This window comes from Copadichromis virginalis, linkage group LG18 (genome assembly GCF_057382275.1).
Source record: "Copadichromis virginalis isolate Kocher_CV1m ecotype Utaka linkage group LG18, C_Virginalis_male_GT1.1, whole genome shotgun sequence".
NCBI lineage: Eukaryota > Metazoa > Chordata > Actinopteri > Cichliformes > Cichlidae > Copadichromis > Copadichromis virginalis.
The window spans coordinates 19,893,421-19,913,498 of NC_140635.1; the positions used below are offsets into that span (position 1 = coordinate 19,893,421).

A 20,078-nucleotide genomic window follows, 5' to 3' on the forward strand; every position below is an offset into this window, starting at 1 on the left:
GAGGGCTTGTTGAATAAAATGTCAAAATTGTGGAATAAAATGTTTTACACGTGGGAAAAAATACAAATATGTAGTCTAATACTTACACAAATACACTGAGAGCTGAAAACCTATAATTTTACTCCTATTTATTTATTTACTGTTTACAACCACAACTCAGCCACTCAAACGTGCCCCCTCAAGTCACAAATTCACAAATTTGCACACTTTGACTTTTGCAGCACTTCTTGTGGTAAATGTGTTGCAAAACTATTACTATTATTTTGCCTGTCATCTTTATGAGTTACTAAACTTAACTGACATTCCTGGTCTCAGGTGGAAAATTACTGATAGTTTGTTATTTATTATTATTTTTATTTAGCAATTAAAGAAGAGGGCTTAAAAAAATCACTATGAAGTTGACACAGCAAATGAAACTATCAATATAAATTTTTTTTGTACCTTTCTTTAAATGTGTTTATTTTTCTTCCAGCTCAACTTTGCCATTTGAAGCCTGTGTGGATAGATTCACCTTTGAAGTGAGCCTCAAGTGGTCATTTGGTGAACTGCACTTTTTTTGGCCCCAACGCATTGGCTTCATTTTGTTTTTAGCGGCATCACACACGAAACCTCGCAAACTTTAAGACGAATACCTGCTGCTGAGAGAACTTTGGCTCTTTGCAAGGCTACTGCATAGATAGCATGCTAACACTAAAGTAGTCAAGAACCGAGAGGGATTTTAAAGCTGAGTGTATGCCGACCCCAGCCCCGCAGCCAGAGCCTGAACTTCGACAGGTAACAAAAGCAGTCATGTTTGTAGCCTCCATTTCTATCCGAGCATGCTTCTAAAGTAGAATCAACTTGGCTTTTTCATCTTTGTCTTGTGTTGTCAGCTTTGTGTTCATACCTACATGAGACATTATTTCAGGTCATTTTACGGAGTGACGAGAAAGTAATGCAATGAGTAGTGTAACAAATTACTGTGGTGAGTAATGTAATGTGTAATACATACTTTTCTTGAGTAACAAGCTCAACATTGGGAGCCGGTACAGTAGGAATGAAGACGAGCAGATGCAATTAAAAAAGGGCACTGTATCTGCTTTGTCGTATTTACTTTTTGACTGTGACAGCTATTTTCTGACATGTCATAGACCCAATGATTCATCAAGAAATGAATCAGATGATTAATACATCATCAAAATAATTTAGTTGCTGCCTTGCAATAGTATTTCTCCCATTAACGCCTGAAAAATCGAAATTGTAACGTGGATAAACTGCAGTTCTGTGCCTCGGAGTGTGGTCTGTTCTTCTTCTTTTTTTTTACTGGCCGGACAGAAATCGATCAGTCAGTTTTCTCATTACGTGCTGAATAGGGAGGTAGAGTAGTAATTGTCACAAGGGGCAGGGTGAGGTTGAGGGTAGTGGTGGTGATAATGTCTGACACTCAGGAGCTGCAAAGACTGCACAGCACAGCCTTGAAATGGAAGTCTCCAGTCCAGCAGCCATTCGGCTTTATTTTATTCCCTATTTAACTGTGTCATAACGTTGGAGGGGGCCTCATATTTATCTTGTAAATCTTCTGAAGGGAGATGGTGGTTCAGCTGCAATCGTGCATGCTTTAAAGTGAGAGAAAAAAAACCATTTAGGAGTCAAGACAATTAATTTTCTTTTCCTTATATTTTTTACTCCATCATTCAGCTAATATAAAACCGCAGTGTCAGGTTGGTTCTTCAAATCCCAATCTGTGTCAACCCCCCACTCATCAGTCTCCTAAGTTCTGATTTACAAATCAAGGCAGCATTGATTAGCGTGAAATATGATCGAAAGAGCTCATTCTGTTCACTCTAAATTCAAATTTATTCCACTGTAAGCCAATAGACAAAAATGACCTTACTGCTCGGATGCCGTTAGGAAAGTAAACTCTGAATAGAATAAATAAGACCTCATTTGTGGCTCTGATTGCTGTATTGAGATAAAGCAGCATTTTCAGCCTTAATGAAAGAGAAGAAGAAGGGGGAAAAAAATCGTCTGACACTGCATATTTTCCCTCCATTAAAACCAAATGTGTTGTTGCAGCATTAATATTCTCATAAAAAGTAGAGTTTGATTATAATTGCAGATGAATTTTGATGTAAAAATGTTCTTATAAACAGTCGATGTTTTCTGCAGAAGTTGCAGAGTTGTTTTTTGGAGACTAAAAATGCTAAGGAGTTTGATATTCCCAACAGAAATGTAAACTAGTTGAATTTGTTGGCGAAGCTGCTCTGATGAATGGAAGAAGACAGATCGTACCAAAGATTATAATGCATCCGGGACTGGAACTTAACTACGGCATGAACTATAAATAAAAATAAACAGTGGCGTAACATTTTAGAAACTCCCGTTACCTCTTGAAGCGTCCAAAACCCCCCACAAAACTTTATGCACTTTAAAAGCCTGATAATGTGTAATAAACCATGTATAACATGGGTAATTTAGTGGATTACACACTTCCAGATATATTCGCCTGGTTTACCAAACCAGGTGAACCAAATCACAATATTTCGAGCTTCATAACAAACCGATGCTGACTCCACAGCACATATTCTCTTATCTGGACCAGGGTCAAACAGCTCCTCCTGGAGAGAGAGCTGCGGGTCAGGGCAGGGTAAGTTATGTATGAGGTAGGAACACAGCGCGGGAAAGCAGCAACTGCATGGCACAGGAAGTAACCTTGATGAAAAATTCAGTTGTTTGCTGCTCCTGGCGTCCCTCAGGCATGAATAAAGTGAGGCCCAGACAGAGAGAAAAGACCTGGGCTCAGCTTGAAACTACTCACCGACCCACTGCTGAGGAGCACACACACACACTCGGCTAGCATTAGGAGATGGGCACGAATTAAACTTTAATCACGCCTCAAATAGATTAAGCGACAGGAGCCGAGTCAGCATTTCCAAGCCCCTGCTCTGCTTCAGTTGACCATCCTCCTCTGAACTCCTACTAAATTAAATACCCACCCGTTCCAGTTTCTTTGCACCTCAGATTAACGATTAAGGAAATTAAATACTTAAACCAGGAGTCGACAACAAAAGCTGCGCATGGTTAATGTAATATTATACATAAATCCTCTGAATGAACAGCTTCTGTTTCTTGGATTTCGACTGCAGACGAAGAAGAAGAAAAAAAAAACTAGATGCGTAAGGATGGAGATGCTTTTGAACCCTGCAGCAATCTCTTGCATCTTTGAGTCAGTGATCATTTTTACTGTGGAAAAAGCCGGATGTGTTTTTGTGCAGCCGAGGCTGGGTCAGGGTGAAGAATGACTGATATGAAGGGGTTGACCTGTCACACAGCATTTGACTTACTATCCTTGGAACAGGATAAAAGGGGAGCCAAATGTCAAGTGATACAAGTGACGCATCCTCAAACGCACATATCCGCACACAGAGAGGGATTTGGAGATGAATGGTTTATAATAAAAAAGCCCCAAAACCCACCAGCGATTCTGTGGATGGCATGTAAAAACAGTAAGATGATCATTTTCATGAAAATAATAGTCACCGGTGGCACTCGCAGTGCATGTCAGCCACAGGATTTCCATGCCCTTTTTTTCCCCTGAGTGTGTCTGTTCTTGCTGTAGGGCCCCTGTAAGCCCTTAGACCTCTTGGCAAAGCGTGGGTTGTGCCTGGTGGGGGGAGATGTGACGGATGCCGGAGCCTCGGAGCCCGCTAGCTACTCTGTGAATTTTCCCAGACTCATTTGCATTCATAAAGAGCCTATTCCTTGTCACAGAGTGTTTTCTTTTTTAGAATGCCTCCAAAAAATCCCGTGCGACTCTTGGTGGGAGTGCACCGGGAAAATCCGACTGTCAAAGACGACAAGACGAATGAATCCCTCTGTCAGACGCGTGCGGCTTCGACGATGACAGATGGAGGAGAGCTGTCCCTCCGTCGATCGGCAGGCTTCATTTTATAATGAATAAATCTGAATTTCGGCCCCTCCCGTAATTACAAGCGTTGCTTTATTTGACAGCTCTATGCGTTTGCTGATGGGGGTGTGATTGTTTGTGCGTTTGGTGGGTGGTGGCACCGACCAGGTGACAGCTTGATCTCATTTTTACATGGGCACAACTGCATTGCATTGTGTAGCGTGACTCTTGCTTTCCTGTGTTTAGCACCAGTCACCTAGAACGGTAGCTGGGTGTAAACATGCTAGTCATCGCAGCATTTCCCTCCCTCCCCTCACCTGCTCTGCCGTGAGCAAAATGTTGCAACGTTTGAAAAGTTGTTCTGTATGCAACCCTGCACTCTGACCTCTTGTGGACGAAGGGCAGGATCCTCATAAGGAATTCTCAGGCCTGGTTTCCCCGTTCTTTGATAAATGAATCCTGGTGGACCTTTTGTGTGTTTACAGCTGTTTCATAAAGCCATCACCACCATTGACATCACCAGCATCGAGCACTTAAGTTGGGGTCAATCAAAGAGAAAAGTCACAATCAGAATGAGGCGCATGATCATCTAATTAGTGAGTAGGCCTTGCCATGTTTCTTTTCACGTCATGTTGAGGCAGACAAAAAAGAATAGGGGTGTTCTTAATCTGCTACAGCATTTAGATGGGTGGTCGACATCTACATCTTCCACATGAACACAAGGACTCGAGGTGTACTGTTACCAGATGGCTTCACCTGCTGATTGTAGCTGATTGGTGCGTTATTTTTTGAAATAGGCAAATTGTTATATCGATCGAATACCAAATAAATACAGGGCCAGTATTTCTGACAGTTTCAACTTATTAAGGGAGCTTATGTAGGGAAGAGCAGTGTGTCATGACTTATGAGATAAATCATCGTCAATTTGCAAATTCTGAACACATTTTATTGACCACTGAATTACTGTGATTTTTACTATCCACAATAATGAGTTAACACACCTTTTGGCTTTTTATGTTTGGTGAAACTGGGTTTTATGGATACCTGGGATATAAATGTGCCTGTTTCTTGAGCACTTTGGGTCAACCTCTGTTGTTTAAATGTGTTATAGGATAAAAAGATATAACCACAAAAAGGGTCAGACATTTTTCATAGTGCATGTCTGTGGTATATTTTGTCATTTCCAAAAACATAATTAATTTACACACAATTTAGTGAGCTACATTCTGAACTTCGAGGGTAGACGCATCGATCATATCATGCTAGTGTTGACACAATAGCAGTGCCAACGATACTATCGATATTTGGATCGATCCGCCCATTGAGACAGCGATAAGGTGCAGACCAACCAGACCAACATTTAGGAGTACACAAAACATAGGAGAACAAAATAAAATGATGTTGCCCACAGGTGGCAGGTGGTCCACTTGGCCTATTACCCATAATCTGACTCTTCCTCAATTGCACTCAGTGCTACCACGGGCCTCTAAAAGGCACTCAAGATGCCTGGGTGGGGGCTCTTTTGGCCTGAACACCCTTGGGGAGAAAACACTTATTAGGATATGAACTTGTTTTCCTACACAGTCTTATTTTCTGTCGGCCTAACCAAAGGAAAGACTTTCACCAGTATCACCAAGGCAACACCTAAAGAAAACATCAGCCTTTAAAACATCACAAAGCTCTTTGTTTGAGTGTATTCTTTTATACACGTGTGTGTAAATATGTGCTGTTTGCATAGGTAATGAAGAGGACCTGCTTTACAGTCTGAATACGGGCGAGCTAGCTTACTGCTTTTAGATTATATGCCACGTAGCTTGTTCAGCTGCAAACTCCTGCAAGGATTACCCTTAATTATACTGTTCAACGTGTCATAAGTTAGTTTGGATCCAACTCAAAGTGAATATTCAGTCAACATGAGCTGGAGCTATGGGTCTGTGTTATGTTAGGCCAGTTCAAAGTTGTTAAAACATGGATTTGGAAGCGTGGTTTGTTGTTTCCCTGCCAAAACGTATGCATTAATCTTGGAAGATTAATACTGTAAATCTCTTCTGCTTGTGAAAGTATGAGTTGGACAAAAAGACATGATCAGTCAGTAAACCTGCAGACTACAGACAGCCCTGCTGATGTCATGTGTTTGGACCTCAGTGATCAAAGACCAGCAGTTTATATTAGTCAGTTTTTCCGAAGCCACAATACCACAAGTGCTTAATTGTACATTTTTTATTAATATTTTTACTGTTTCGGTTTTTTCTAAATATAAAACGAAATAGAATTTGCTGTAATTGTGATTTAAAGGTCTTGTGGAATTATTAGCACATAATTTACTGTCTAAATGTAATTTGCTGAGTTGTTGTTTGTAATAACCTTCCTCCTTCAATGACAGAAAATAAAAAGGCTTTGAAGAGCATTTTGTTTTTACCCACAAAACAGCCGAAAACAACAGAGCAAGTTGAATGTGAGCAGCACAGATTCTCAAAAACCCTCAAAGAACACGGTGCAAGTGGAGGATGATAAAAAAGGAGAACATCTGGTGAGCAGAGCACAGTGCCAGGACAAGACAAAGCCATGTGTCTGGCAATCATATACCTACACACACACAGGGAACACAAACACACATGCACACAGACCCAAACATTCATTCATGCATGCACACTCAAATCTGCCTGCCCCCAAACTTGCAAACAAGCAAAAAAAAAAAATCCCCCCTACACACAGACACACACACATACACACCCATACACCTTCATTGTGCCAGCGCTCATGCACAGCAGGGTGCAGTTAGAGCGAAAGAAAAAAAGTAGGATGTGATTGGAGAGTCCACTGTTCAGGCAAGACTAATCTGCATACTCAGAGGCTTAGAAGTGAATATGCATGAGAGAATAAAATGATATGCCTTGAAGCAGACCACCCGCTCTCTTTGGATTACTGTACCCACCTCCGAGCCTTTTATCTTCTTGTTGGCATGCAATCAAGCTGATTTAGTGTGCACTTGCTGATGGCTTTACACAACAGATAGGCCTTATAAGGTACATAACCTGTTGAGAAAGAAAAAAAAAATAATGTCAAGAAAAAGGTTGATTTGCGCTTAAAATGTCACCAAAAGTGGTTAAAAAAAATACTTTTGCCCATATGTTTTTTGGCCATAGTTTTTTTTTATTTTTTATGTCTGATTCAGTTAACTGTAAGTAGATTCAACCATCTGCAGACAGAGAAGCAAAACAGAGAAAATGAATATTTGGAAGAATTGCACAGTATGAGACACAGAGCTCTGATGACCCATCAAATATTGAAGAAATGTCTGCTGGAACAGACTTTAGACAGACTTCCTCTAAGACTGTCCCTGCCAATGAATGAATATTTCATTTCAGAAAATAAAGTGGCCCTGAGAGGCACCATTACCAAACATTCTCCACGTTTAGCTGAAAGTTAGGGTGAAATGATAAGAGCCGTCCATGCATAACACAATCTGATGGGGTAATGCATTGGCATCACATTAGCATGACTGTATTTGACTGAATGACTCTGTGTGTGTGTATGTGTGTGTGTGTGTGTGTGTGTGTGTGTGTGTGTGTGTGTGTGTGTGTGTGTGTGTAGGTTTTCCCAAATGACTAAAATGAGAAACTGGAGAACTCAAATCACATGGCTTTTCAATTTATCATCTTCCTCATTTAGTAAGAAGAAACAAAAGTCAAAGATGTTTAAAACTCACCTCGCATGCAGTTAGAGCTGTCGTTCGACGCTTTGGGGCAGTAATCTAATTTTGAAGAAAAAAAGCATGCAATATGTTTGAACTATGGGCAGCACAGTTGTGGAGAGGTTAGCGGGTTTAAGATTGGCCTTGTGATGACCTGTCCAGGGTGTACCCCGCCTTTCACCCTGTGTCTGCTCCAGGCTCTACTGCCCCTAGAGTAATATGTGCAGAGTATGGTTCAGCAAAGCCATGTTGGATTAAGCAATATCCTACCTGAAGAAGATGGTGTAAGGATGACAGACAGAAAAGCATACAGTGCTTAACAAATTTAATAAACCACCACCCAGTGTGAGGTTTATGTCCTAAATTAACAGTACTGGTAATTTGCTAATCGCCCAAAAAAATTTTTTATGTTACAGTCTGTGCAAGCTATTTAATCAAGATGATAGTTTTAATACTAAAATATAATTATTATTATCCATCAATTTTCTAATTCACTGTTTTACAAAGAAGGAGAAACTAACTGTAGAAAAGCACAAATTAATTTTTTTTACTTGCATTCCTGAACCGAAAAAATAATTTTATTGGTTAAATATTAAGCTTTAGCAATTTATGTCTTCTCAGACAAGTCCAATGTGCTCAAATTTGGTTATAAAAACATGAATTTGGTTAAATATCATTTTAAACTATTTGGTTATAAACTTGTTTTTGACAGATTTCTAAACTATTTGTTTTCCTTATTTTTATGACAGGTGATCTAATAAATTTGTTTATTTATCTTCATAGCTGTGCTTTCTATGTGCACTTATGCAAACGCAAATGGATGCTGATCTTTTTTCTTTTTTTTGCTGGATTGTAGGTCCACTCTGTCCTCTCTCCGAGGACGTGAAGTTAAAAAACAATTTTAAATCCTGAGTGGTGAGACCACAGGAATGTTTTCTGCTTTCAATTCATCTTCGCTGAGTTTAAGTGTCGAGAAAGCGGTGGCATTCCTGCAGCTTGTTTGTGTCGGTCTTCTTTAATTGTACAAAGTTCAATTCTCCACATTCACTATCTTTGACTAATAACAAGTCCTGCAGCATTCTTTTAAGCAATGTTGCGCTGAAATTGTTGAAGTATTTGACCATGCACCTTCCACTTCCACCTTTTTAAAAACACCTCATGTATAGCACTGTATTTATGTAATTCTTTTCACAACATCAGAGTCACATTTTTAAACATACAGATATAGCACATTATTCTTTTGTTTGCATCACTTCCGTGACCACACAGGACCAAACACCAATCAGTCTAACATGCGTGTTTATGGGAAGGAAGCTGAGCGATTCAGCTGGGGTTCAAACCAGGAAACAACTTGCTGTGAGGTGACCATTTTAACCACTATGCCACCAAGCATGCTACCCAGCTGTTCCCAGTTAGCATGTATAGTTGTGCTGTTTTTAAGAACTTCACAAGTCTTCCCGTCTTTTGCGTACGCCATCTGAACTAAAAAAAAGAAAAGAAAAAAAAGAAGGTACGTGGGTTGCAATAAAATCACGTGGGGCTATTAAACTATCATTTCTCAGTTTCAGTATTTGACACTTTCACTTTGGTTTAAATCATTAGCAAATAATTGCATTTTGTTCTAACACATATTTTACACATACTTTATTTTGGAAAGAGGTTTGCACACTCCTGCTGAAGGAGCTTGAATTTCCTTTCCACTGGATGCTACCCGTGCCACTTAATTCTCTTCCATTACATTTATTTAACAGCATTATTTACTAACTCCTTGGCTGAGGGTTGTTTAAAGTTTACATATAAAACAAACAATCACCTTATAAATTATGCATTATAATGGAATACACTACCTAAGCAAACCAGTGTTCAGTGCTCAGACGGAATCGAAATGAAGTGGTGGTGCAGCTGCATACAGTAGGATTCAATTGTGAGGGAAAACTGGACGCTGTTTTGCCCTTTTATGACTAAATTTAAGTGAAGGGAGATTGGAGGAAAAAGAGAACCTGTAGGAAGTCACACAGCAACTCATCACAAACATATTTCATGTGTACAGCAAGCTACACTGCATTGCCGAAAATATTCAGTCACCCATCCAAATAATTGAATTAAGATGTTCCAAGCACTTCCATGGCCACAGGTGTATAAAATCAAGCACCTAGGCATGCAGACTGCTTTTACAAACATTTGTCCAAGAATGTGTTCCTCTTAGTGACTTCCAGCATGGTACTGTGATAGGATGTCACCTGTGCAATATTCCAAAGCCAGCTGTTAGTGGCGTTCTAAAAAAGTAGAAGTGATTGGGAATAACACAGCCACAAAATCACAGAGAGGGGTCAGCAGAGTGTGCAGACAACCCCAGACGTCATGTGGCCTTCAGATTAGCTCAAGAACAGTGCGCAGAGAGCTTCATGGAATGAGCTTCCATGGCCGATCAGCTGGATCCAAGCCTTACATCACCAAGTAGAATGCAAAGCGTTGGATGCAGTGGTGTAAAGCATGCCGCCACTGGACTCTAGAGCAGTGGAGCTGTGATCTGTGGATGGACAAGTCCCTCTTCTCTGTCTGGTAATGATGAATCTGCATTTAGCAGTAGCCAGGAGAATGGTACTTGTCTGACTGCTTTGTAAAGTTTGGTGGAGGGGAATTATGGTGTGGGGATGTTTCTCAGGAGTTGGGCTCAGCCCCTTAGTTACAGGGAAAGAACTCTTAATGCTTTAACACAGCGGTTCCCAAACTTTTTTCGCTAGGCCCCCCCTTTGTTTTACAAGAAAAATGTTGCCCCCCGCGCATACACGCACGCACTAACACATCCTCCAACCACACACACCCATATTTTGCTCCATTGCGGTTTATTTCACACCTCAAACATTTAGTAAACAATTAAGCAAATACAAATAATCTGCAGGTAGTAAGAAAATAAACTACTAACACTTTTACGCTACGTCCGCGCCTACACGGGTATTTTTGAAAACGCAGCTGTTTCGTCCAAACATAAACGGCGTTTCGAATCACCAAAAACTGAGATTTTTTAAAACTCCTTTTTTGCGTTTAAGTGTGGACGAGGAATACAGAGTTCGTTACACAACGTTAAAGGTATGTGCCTTTTTTTCACGTCACGCTGTGCGCCACGTTATTGTTTACATGAGATGAATTGCAGAATGGCAGATAGTCAGATTAACAGCATTTTGTCTCTATCTTCAGGTTTTACACGCTTACATACACACACGCAGTTACTGTCCCTCCATTTAGAAAGGCAGAGGTGTCACGGTGTAATTGTTTTACATGTAGTTGTAATAATATTCGACATTGCTATCAATACATTTTTTAAAAACTGCCTCTCTGTGCAAAATGGGTTTAAAAACATAAACAACTGTGGGATGTCGTCTGTGAAGGTCCTCAGTCATCCAGGTCATCGTAGTCTAAGGAGCTTGCAAAGAAAAGCGTCTGGACTTCTTTAAGTTGCTTGAAGATGTTTCACCTCTCATCCGAGAAGCTTCTTCAGTTCTAAGGTCAAATGGCGGAGGGAACTCAAAACTGGATTATAGTTGGTGTCGTAAACCACCGCCTCTGTTCAAAGATGGTCGCTCACAGTGGACATAGATGGCTTCATTCACTCCTCTTTCAAACCATCTGTCCACTCTGTCCAAACTGTGAACACTGGCTCTTCTATGTTGTGCCATACGTACCTCCACAGGACAAGACTCAGCAGTCCATCTGCATCTTAAGGATAAAGGACACTCTTTCGAGGATGCCAATGTTCACATTGGTTCCCTCCCCAGACACCTTAACGCCCACTCACATCCTGGGCCATCTGACCTCAGGAAATCGCATGATAAGGTGAGGCCAGGTTTCACAATGAGCTCACCCGAAACCCTGGCTGATTGGGACCCACACCCAGTTTCACACCTTGGCTCAGGTGATTAGAGGATCATCAGGGGTCCTTTTGTCCCTCTGTGGGGGGTTACTCCCACTAGGTTTAAATCTGGGACTCTCCACCATTTGACCTTAGAACTGAAGAAGCTTCTTGGATGAGAGCTGAAACGTCTTCAAGCAACTTAAAGAAGTCCAGACGCTTTTCTTTGCAAGCTCCTTTGACAACTGTGGGATACCGTTTGTCCGTGATTTAGACAGGGGGAACAAATTGCGGCAGGATCAGCCTGATATTATTTGTATCCTGCTGTAAATTTCCATAAACACTCCTAAACCTGTGGAAAGACTTCCCAGAAGAGCTGAAGCTGTTATAGCTGCAAAAGGTGGGCTGACATCATATTAAACCCTATGGATTAAGAACTCAAGTTCATATGCATGTAAAGACCAATGATGAATACTTTTGGCAATTTAGTGTACGTATGACTTAAATAAACAGTAAACAATAGACAATAATTACAATGCTAATTAGATTCATTATCATAACCAGTTATATATTCACTATTCATCATTTTGGTTACATTTAATAGACAGCAAAGTAGAATAAAAACTGATGTAATAACAACAACGACTGACAGTGTCACACTAGATGAGACATTCATATGAGTCATACATGTGAGATAACCCCAACTACAATAAGACATGTAGTCACCATCGTCTTAACATAGAAGGTTGGAGTGTGTGGTACAGGAGCAGCAGAGTTTTAGAGCGACAAGAGCATGCACACGCTTTGCCCAACATCCTGCCTTCAATCATTTTTTAGTGCGTGTTTGCATTTAGACGCAGTCACTGACACAAATGTCAGAGCGTGCACGGTGTATACCGAGAGGAGCAGTAGAGGTCATCGCTGAGTAACAACACCTGCAGAATCTCTGCTTCCCCTTCTACCCTTGAATTCTCCTGGCACAGAAAGAAAAGACAAAGAGAGGGTGAGAGCCAGAAAAAGATGTCCACAGTGTGGAAATAGTTAAAGCCATAAAGACGTACAGTACCTCAGCCCTGACCCCATGCCCTCCTAGGCATCCCTCTGCGCAGAATTCTTATTCCCTACCAAACTGACAAAGTGTTTTTAATCTTTTCTTTCCCTCTCTCCTGGAGATTGGGGAAACAAAAATCAATAGCTCCTGGCAGGCGATCTAGCAGGCTGGTGAATTACAGGGTCTATGCTGCAACCACAGCGCTGCATCACAGGGACCTTGGAATGAGAGACCTTGGGAGAGACATCAGAGACACAAAGGTTGCAGGGTCACTCTTGGTCCGCAGTCTGAGGAGAGAGGTATTTACTGCCTCGGCCAGCTCGCCGCTATGAAAAATAACTGCCACTCAGCACAGAGAGGGATGGCTGAGGTGAGAGAGGGAGACAGACAGGCAGGGAGCCTGGTGGTGTTTGTATAAGCAGCTTAAATGTTGGTAGCTGCAATAAAATGTATAACACGCGTTATGTGCTATGTGCCGCACAGGTATGATGTCAGGCTGGAGACTAATGCTTTTTTCCTTCTTTCACACAAACAGGAAATGATTCATTAGCGTTTGGTGATTTAGAACGTGGCAGCGCTGGCCGATCAATATGCATGGGCCCATCTGTCAATACGTGATTTCTGCTGGTAATTAGCCGATGTGGGCCAGTGGTTGTGAATATTGCCTGGCAACTGACAGCCTGGTTGTTTCTGTCATCACTTGGGGGGTGCACAGGTGGTGGCAGCTCACAGTCGATCAATAAAATACTGTGTTTCAAGGCCCAAACCAGCTTCATAAAGACATCTACTGTGATAAAATATGGGGTTTAGAGGCGGTTCCAAATTTTCATTTCGATATAAAGGAGGGTCCAGATTTATGGCCAAAGAGTCAAAGACATTCAGTTATGAGACACAAATAACACCAATGAAAATTACAGGTTTAAATGAATGTTTCTGCAAACGTACATTTCTGTATCCAAGGCACTATTGAGAAAATGTGTCAGATCACTCAATTATAACTGCTCAAGACAGCTGGCAGCAAGACAATTAAGAGTGTGAAAATGATAATGATGATTATGATGGAGATTTTTTTAAAATTGCTTTGTTTTCAAAGCAGGAAGAGCTTTACGGGCATTATGTGCAACCCTGAGTTTGTAGCTACAACTGATATGAATTTCAGCATTGCTTCAACTGTTGGCTTAAAGTAAATCTAATAATTACCCTCCTATTATTCTCCACCAAAAACTATGCATCTCTAAATCTTTTATTCTACTAAATAATCACAGAGCATGTTCCTTTAAAGGCTGAGGGAAACATATTAGGTTACATTTACCAACCAAATAATTTGTCATGGAACCAACAAGCATTTGTCGCAAGTCAGCCAACACAACCACATTGACTTGAAGAATGGGATGCCATCCCACAGCAGTATGTGACCAAGCTGGTGACCAGCATGAGGAGGAGATGCCAGGCTGTTGTGGCTGTGTGTGATCCTTCCACATGCTACTGAGGCCTCCGGCTTGTCAAATGAATAAATTATTAAATTAAATTCCAACTCTCAACTACTCGACTCTGCTGGTCAACCCACAAATCCATTTTCCTCACATATGTGGCACCAAGAGGAAATAAATAGGCTTTCCAGTGGTATAAGATTTATTACCAAGAAGCACTGTTGCAACAAAAATACAAGAAATAGTCACTCAAACTCAATTTTCCTTACTTTTTGTGCTAAGTGTATATACCGTTAAAGTGGTCAACATTAAACATCTTTAAAGTTTCAACTGATGAGGTCAGCTGAGGCTTCAGTTCAAACACTTCATTTCTGGCATTTTTTTTTTCAACCCTTGGATCTGAATGATGTCAACAAAAGCTCTAGCTATGAGCAGAGAAGTCGAGAAATTTACGAGGGGTGGCCAACCAGAAGAAAGCTGCCTTAAAAAGTGAGTGTGTAGGCCTTTTGTTACACAGGACTGTGAAGGTCCATCTGGTAACCACCAGTCATGAGGAAAATGTATGTATTTCTTGACCCGTTGTGAGTGGTAGTTGCTAGCATAAAATTGGTTGCAAAGAGGTATAAGGTGCTGCACCAGAAACTTCTTTTCAGTTGCGTAAGTCAGTGACAGAATACCACAGTTTGTTTAGTTTGCATGGAATATCCCGACTTGTCTGCACAGACTTCCGAACTACTCACTTTCAAATTACAAGCTGCACCTTTTGAAATGTGTTGGTAACGGCAGTAAAGCAAACAGGTTGGCATTTACATGCAAAGCACGAGCCAGCAACCAAAACGCTGACAAGCAGGTTGGTGCACCCCCCTCTTTAAGACTGATTTCATCTAGGGACAAACAGCAACCATTTGCGCAACATTTTTGGAGTACACAATTTGCCCTAGTGGTGGTTGTTAGCTGAGGGTCGCTGGTCTGTTTCTAGACCTCTGTGTATGTGCCTTTAGCAATCAGTTTCACAGCAACTACTTGCAACCAGTCAGAGAAAACATATTTTTCCCTAGCAGAGGTTGCCAGGAGGTTGCAGACTGGTTGCAGATGGTTGAGGTGTTAAAATGGCATTTTTCAGGCAGAGTGGACTGATTGGCTGTACAAAACTAAAAAAAAAAAGAAAGATATATTTGAATTTTTACTCTCAAACTTCAGCAAAAAGAATAAAAAATAGCACTGGAAATAATAGGTCAACTTTAAAAATTTAAAGGTGGATTCACAAGTAGGTATGCTGTGCACAGACTGCAACATGATGCAAAAATGATCACCAAGAGACACAAAATGCCTACACAGGGAGACAAAACAACCATGAACAGAAACAAAAATGATTACAAAAGACAGGGCTGCTCTGTGCCTCTTTCAGTGTGGGTGTCTTGCACCTAGTATGTAGGAGGCATTGCTGGCCTCCTGCAGCTACGGACCCATTGTCTTATAAACCATCCACAATCATCACACACTGTAAAGCGGGGCTGTAGGAAAAAACAAAAGTGACCAAAATACTCGTGTTTTTATTACTCTGTCCAGAAACTGTACATACCATAAGGTCATGTCTTAAATAGTTGAATTTCTTGAGCTCCTTAACACCTAATTACCCAGAGCTAGCTGTCAAATTTAGATATATTGATTTCATTTAGGCCTCAGTTCGTTTTCTGCTACACTTGTAGCTGCAGTATAAGGAGCTTATTGAACGGTGCTGCCTCGTGTCAATAAAACAATTGCATTCGTTGAACTCTAAACATGAAATCCAGAGAAATTTACATTTGCTCTTAAACTGTTTATCTTCAGCACAACACCTGAGCTGTGACATATGTTATAATCCTTCATTTAATCCTCACAATATGTGTCCAGGTTCATAAGTTCACTCAGAAAGAAAAGCCAACAAGCAGGGCTGGTGTAAACTCCTGCAGAAGGATGCCTCTCTGTCTCTCACTGGCATTTGCATATTAGAGTGTTTTCTGGGGAAAATGAGCTGTAGAAATTAATTCAGGATTAATTGGTGCCTTTATCTCGTTAGGACAATCTAATTTAGGGGATGATGGAATTGTTTAGACTCCCTTTTGCATAATTGGATTGCGGTGAATGGCTGTCATTACCGTCTTTTTAGCATCGTCTGTGGGCCCCCTCTCTCTCTTGCAGGCCCCAGCCTCATAAAGAGCAATCATGTGTTACGCCAGTGTTTTGCTAACCCCTGGAACACACCAAGCACTCTGCAAGAGGCAAGCATGTGGCTAACCGCGCAGTAGTGATTAACTCTCTTTTCAGAGCCATTAGCATTACAGCAAGCAGCACACTGTTGGGGAGATTTCACATGAACACATAGGCGCACGGCTAACAGCACAGCGATCATCGCCTGTTGGAGACAGCAATTAGTTTTTAGTCTCAGCCCCTGTTATGTTCTGTGGTTTGTGTTTCTGACAGCATTACTTGATCCCCCCCCCCCCTCTGGAGGAGCTGGACGTGACATCTCAAAAATCTCTCAATGCTTTTTGAGAGGCTTTCATTTTCCTTTCTTTTCTTGTCCAGTGCATTTCCGACACATTTCACCCTTTCATTACTTCCACAATATCTCTGAGACAGTGTGCTGGGTTTTTTTCAACGTGGGATGAAAATCAATAGTAAAGGAGCAGAGCTCATGTAAAAGATCACTCACTGGAATACCTGATCTTCTCACTTCAACAACATTGATGTAACTATGGAAACAAGTTCTCAGGATGAACAGGGATATGTCTATCTACTGACAAAAGGCTTCTTTATGTCTCTCCCAGCCAGTTACCCCATGCCACAGCACAAGAGAAGCTTATATCTGGTGCACCCCCACTATGATACTGTCATAATTTTTCTGAAAGCACAAATTGTTTAGATATTATTCTGCGGCCGCTCTCTGGTAAACAAGGCTGAGTGAAATCTAATCTATGGTGCTGATACTCAGGCTGTGCCAGGCTAATTGAGTTGATGTAGTCTGTCCTTCTAGGAGCTGGTCATACTGTAAAGACAGACTCTATCAAGTCATATAGTTCATGTATTGTACTTACTAGACGTGTCTTGCTTTTATATTGTCACTAGGAGTGTCACGAGTCTCCAAATCCAAACAGTTTGGTTCACACCTTGAGGTTTTAGACATTGTTTAGGGGGGGAAAATATCTTTTTTTTATCATGTATTTTCATTTCATTGTTACATAAAGCATCTCCACATGGCAAAGGCCTCACTCACACAGGCCTAGAGACCACTTGGCAATTCACTGACAACCTCCACTAACCAGGGAAAAATGAAACTTGAAAAAGCGCTACACAAAGCAGAGACAGAGAAACAGTGGTGCACAAAAGGCACAACTTTTACTTTCATAGTGAACAATTTTCGTTTCACAACAGCTCGACTAATAATCAGAAAGTGCTTCCAAACAAGTTGTTATCTTTTAGATAAACTACAGGCGCCCTCTGCGAGTAACCAAAGCCACTGAAAGCAGATTATTAATATAGCACTTCCGACCAGTTTCACCTAGCGACAGCAAGCAACTTCCCACAGCCACTTGCCAACAGCTCTGGTATATACATTGTTCTCTAGCAATGTTTATGGTCTAGCAGTGGAACCATGAGTGCCTTTAGGTCTTTGTGACTGAGGATAAGCAATTGATTTGACTATGACGAAATCAAAATTTGCTGGTTTGAAGACAACAACTTCAAGCAAACACTCACAACCAGTGGAGGAGAGCTCATTTTTCCCTAACAACCAGTGGTTGCCGGAGAGTCACTGAGCAGTCTCTAAACCAGCGTTTAACACAATAGTGCCCAGCAGACTGTTCACAAAGCTGAGGGATCTAGAACTCAACAGCCGTCTGTGTGCATGGGTGTTGGACTTCCTCACTGGCAGAACTCAGGTGGTGAGGGTGGGTAGATGCGTCTCTAACAGCATCACCATCAACACAGGAGCACCACAGGGATGTGTCCTCTCGCCACTGCTCTACTCCCTCTACACTTCAGACTGTGTGGCCACCCACGGCTCCAACACCATTGTGAAGTTTGCTGATGACACAGTGGTGTTGGGCACCAGCTCCAACAACGATGAGCGGCCTACGTGGATGAAGTGAAGAATCTGGCAACATGGTGCCAGGATAACCATCTCCAGCTGAACGTCGGCAAGACCAAGGAGCTGGTGCTGGACTTCAGAAGGAGTCCGCACAGAGACTACAAGCCCATTACCATCCATGGAGCTCCAGTGGAGAGGGTCCAGTCCTTCAAGTATTTCGGTGTCCACATCTCCTCAGACCTGATATGGTCTGCCCACATTCAGGTCCAGACCAAAATGGCTAGGCACCGCCTGTATTACCTCTGACAACTGAGGAAGTTCAGGGTCTCACCAGGGATCCTCAGGACCTTCTATGCAGGTGCTGTGGAGAGCATCCTCACACAGAACATCACATCCTGGTTTGGGAACAGCTGTGTTAAGGACCAAAAAGCTCTTCAAAGAGTGATCCGTACACACCCGCCCTCTCACATCATTCATAAGTGACTGAGACAGGACTCTCTTCTAGACACTCTAAACCCACCGGCACATTGTACATTTTAAATTCTTTTAATTTTAAATATGTTCATATTGTCTATTTTGTAAAATGTTCAGATTGTCTATTCTTATTTAATTCACTTAATGTACAGAATTCACCTGCTTGCTGCATACATGCTACTACTGCACATTCACCTAATGTATATAATATATAAGGTACTTTCCACTCTCCCCCCTTTTGCACAAGTCGAGGAGCGTGTCAGGTTACATTTCACTGTGTGTTATACTTGTATAACTATGCTTGTGACGAATAAAGAATCTTGAATCTTGAAACCTGTGTGACTTGGGCCTAACTAGCATGAGCAATTTCTGCACCACTATAATTCATGCTAGATGTAGGCAGCTTCTTTCAATAAAAATAAGAATAAAACTGTCTTTTACCACAAAGCTTGGCTGCTAACGTCTCTACAGTTAATCGCAATCATGATATCCTCTGTTTATGTCAAGATCTGTAAGCTGCAGATTGTGTGGAGCTGAATGTGGACCCAAATGGAGACAAGACACTGAGGACAAGAGAGAAAGGGGAACGCTAAACAGCCTAAAATAATCCTGACTTACAGTTCATCTGCCATGGCTGTCACATAATCCTTCTGCTTTGTTTGTGTTATGTTCATGTTGCTGCATTTAGGTTTTACAAAATCTCCATGTTTTATTAGCAACCTATTGAAAGCTTAATAGCAGTGGCAACTTGTTGGGTGGGTATAGAGGGGTAAGAAGTATCACAATTTTTTATTTTCTAAATAAGGACACAGATGTCAGCAGATCCTTGGAGGGAGATTGCTGAAACTATCTGAATGGACGTGAGGGAATCTATAAACAAGTGGAAAAACCTGAGGGACGAATACATTTGCCTCCGGAAAAAAACGAGGAAAAAAAACTGACCACAGCAAAGAGGTGGGGCCCAGGAAGGAAAACAATTGCAGCATTTTATTTTTTTAAACTGGTTGGCGTCGCATATGAAACACTGGGACACCACCACACAGTAATTAACTCGTAATATATCACACACAAGCATAAATGTGGGCAACAGCATCAGCCCCTTAGGTTACATCATAGGCTCTCCAAAGGTTCCCTGCAGAAGTCTCAATCAGGCCTTACAGGCAACCGGCTAAGACGCAGCACATCAACACGGACTGTAACTGTAACAAGGAATACTCCCTATAAGCTTTTATGTGTCCTGTTAAAAGTAACTAATGACATAGCTGTCACAAAAATATAATATCAGAAGGCATTTATATGATTACACTAGCTGTTTTTCCGAGCTGGTGCAACAGGAAAAACTTTTCCAGTAGTATTTTCTCCACTTCGGTTCGGGACGGTTGTTTGCCAAGGGCACAAGTGAAGAGTTGGTCCTGGGGAGGCCTAGAGACCACCAGAGAGTCTGCAAACCCACCCACCCCACATAAGCATAGTAAACGTTGTTAGAGAGTTACAAACACACTCACAGAAGTGTATTTACATTCAGAAACTACTCTTTTTTTTTTTCTCTGCAGCTGTTGTTCCCACACGGATTCAATTTATTAGCGGACCAGCACTTTTAAATTGCAATTGTCTTATTAGATTT

General features: G+C 41.4%; 1 protein-coding gene across 3 annotated transcripts in view; it reads right to left on the reverse strand.

Moving 5' to 3' along the window:
• The window catches only part of pbx1a (pre-B-cell leukemia homeobox 1a), a 91,622-nt gene that overhangs the window by 52,413 nt on the left and 19,131 nt on the right, over positions 1-20,078 (reverse strand). Inside the window, exon 1 of one of the 3 annotated variants that reach the window (XM_085439620.1) lies at positions 6,822-6,905. The exons of the other annotated variants lie outside the window; for them this stretch is intronic. The gene's annotated coding sequence lies outside the window, so the exon portion shown is untranslated. Of the gene's footprint in view, positions 1-6,821; positions 6,906-20,078 lie in introns of those variants that run through there. 3 annotated transcript variants of the gene reach the window in all.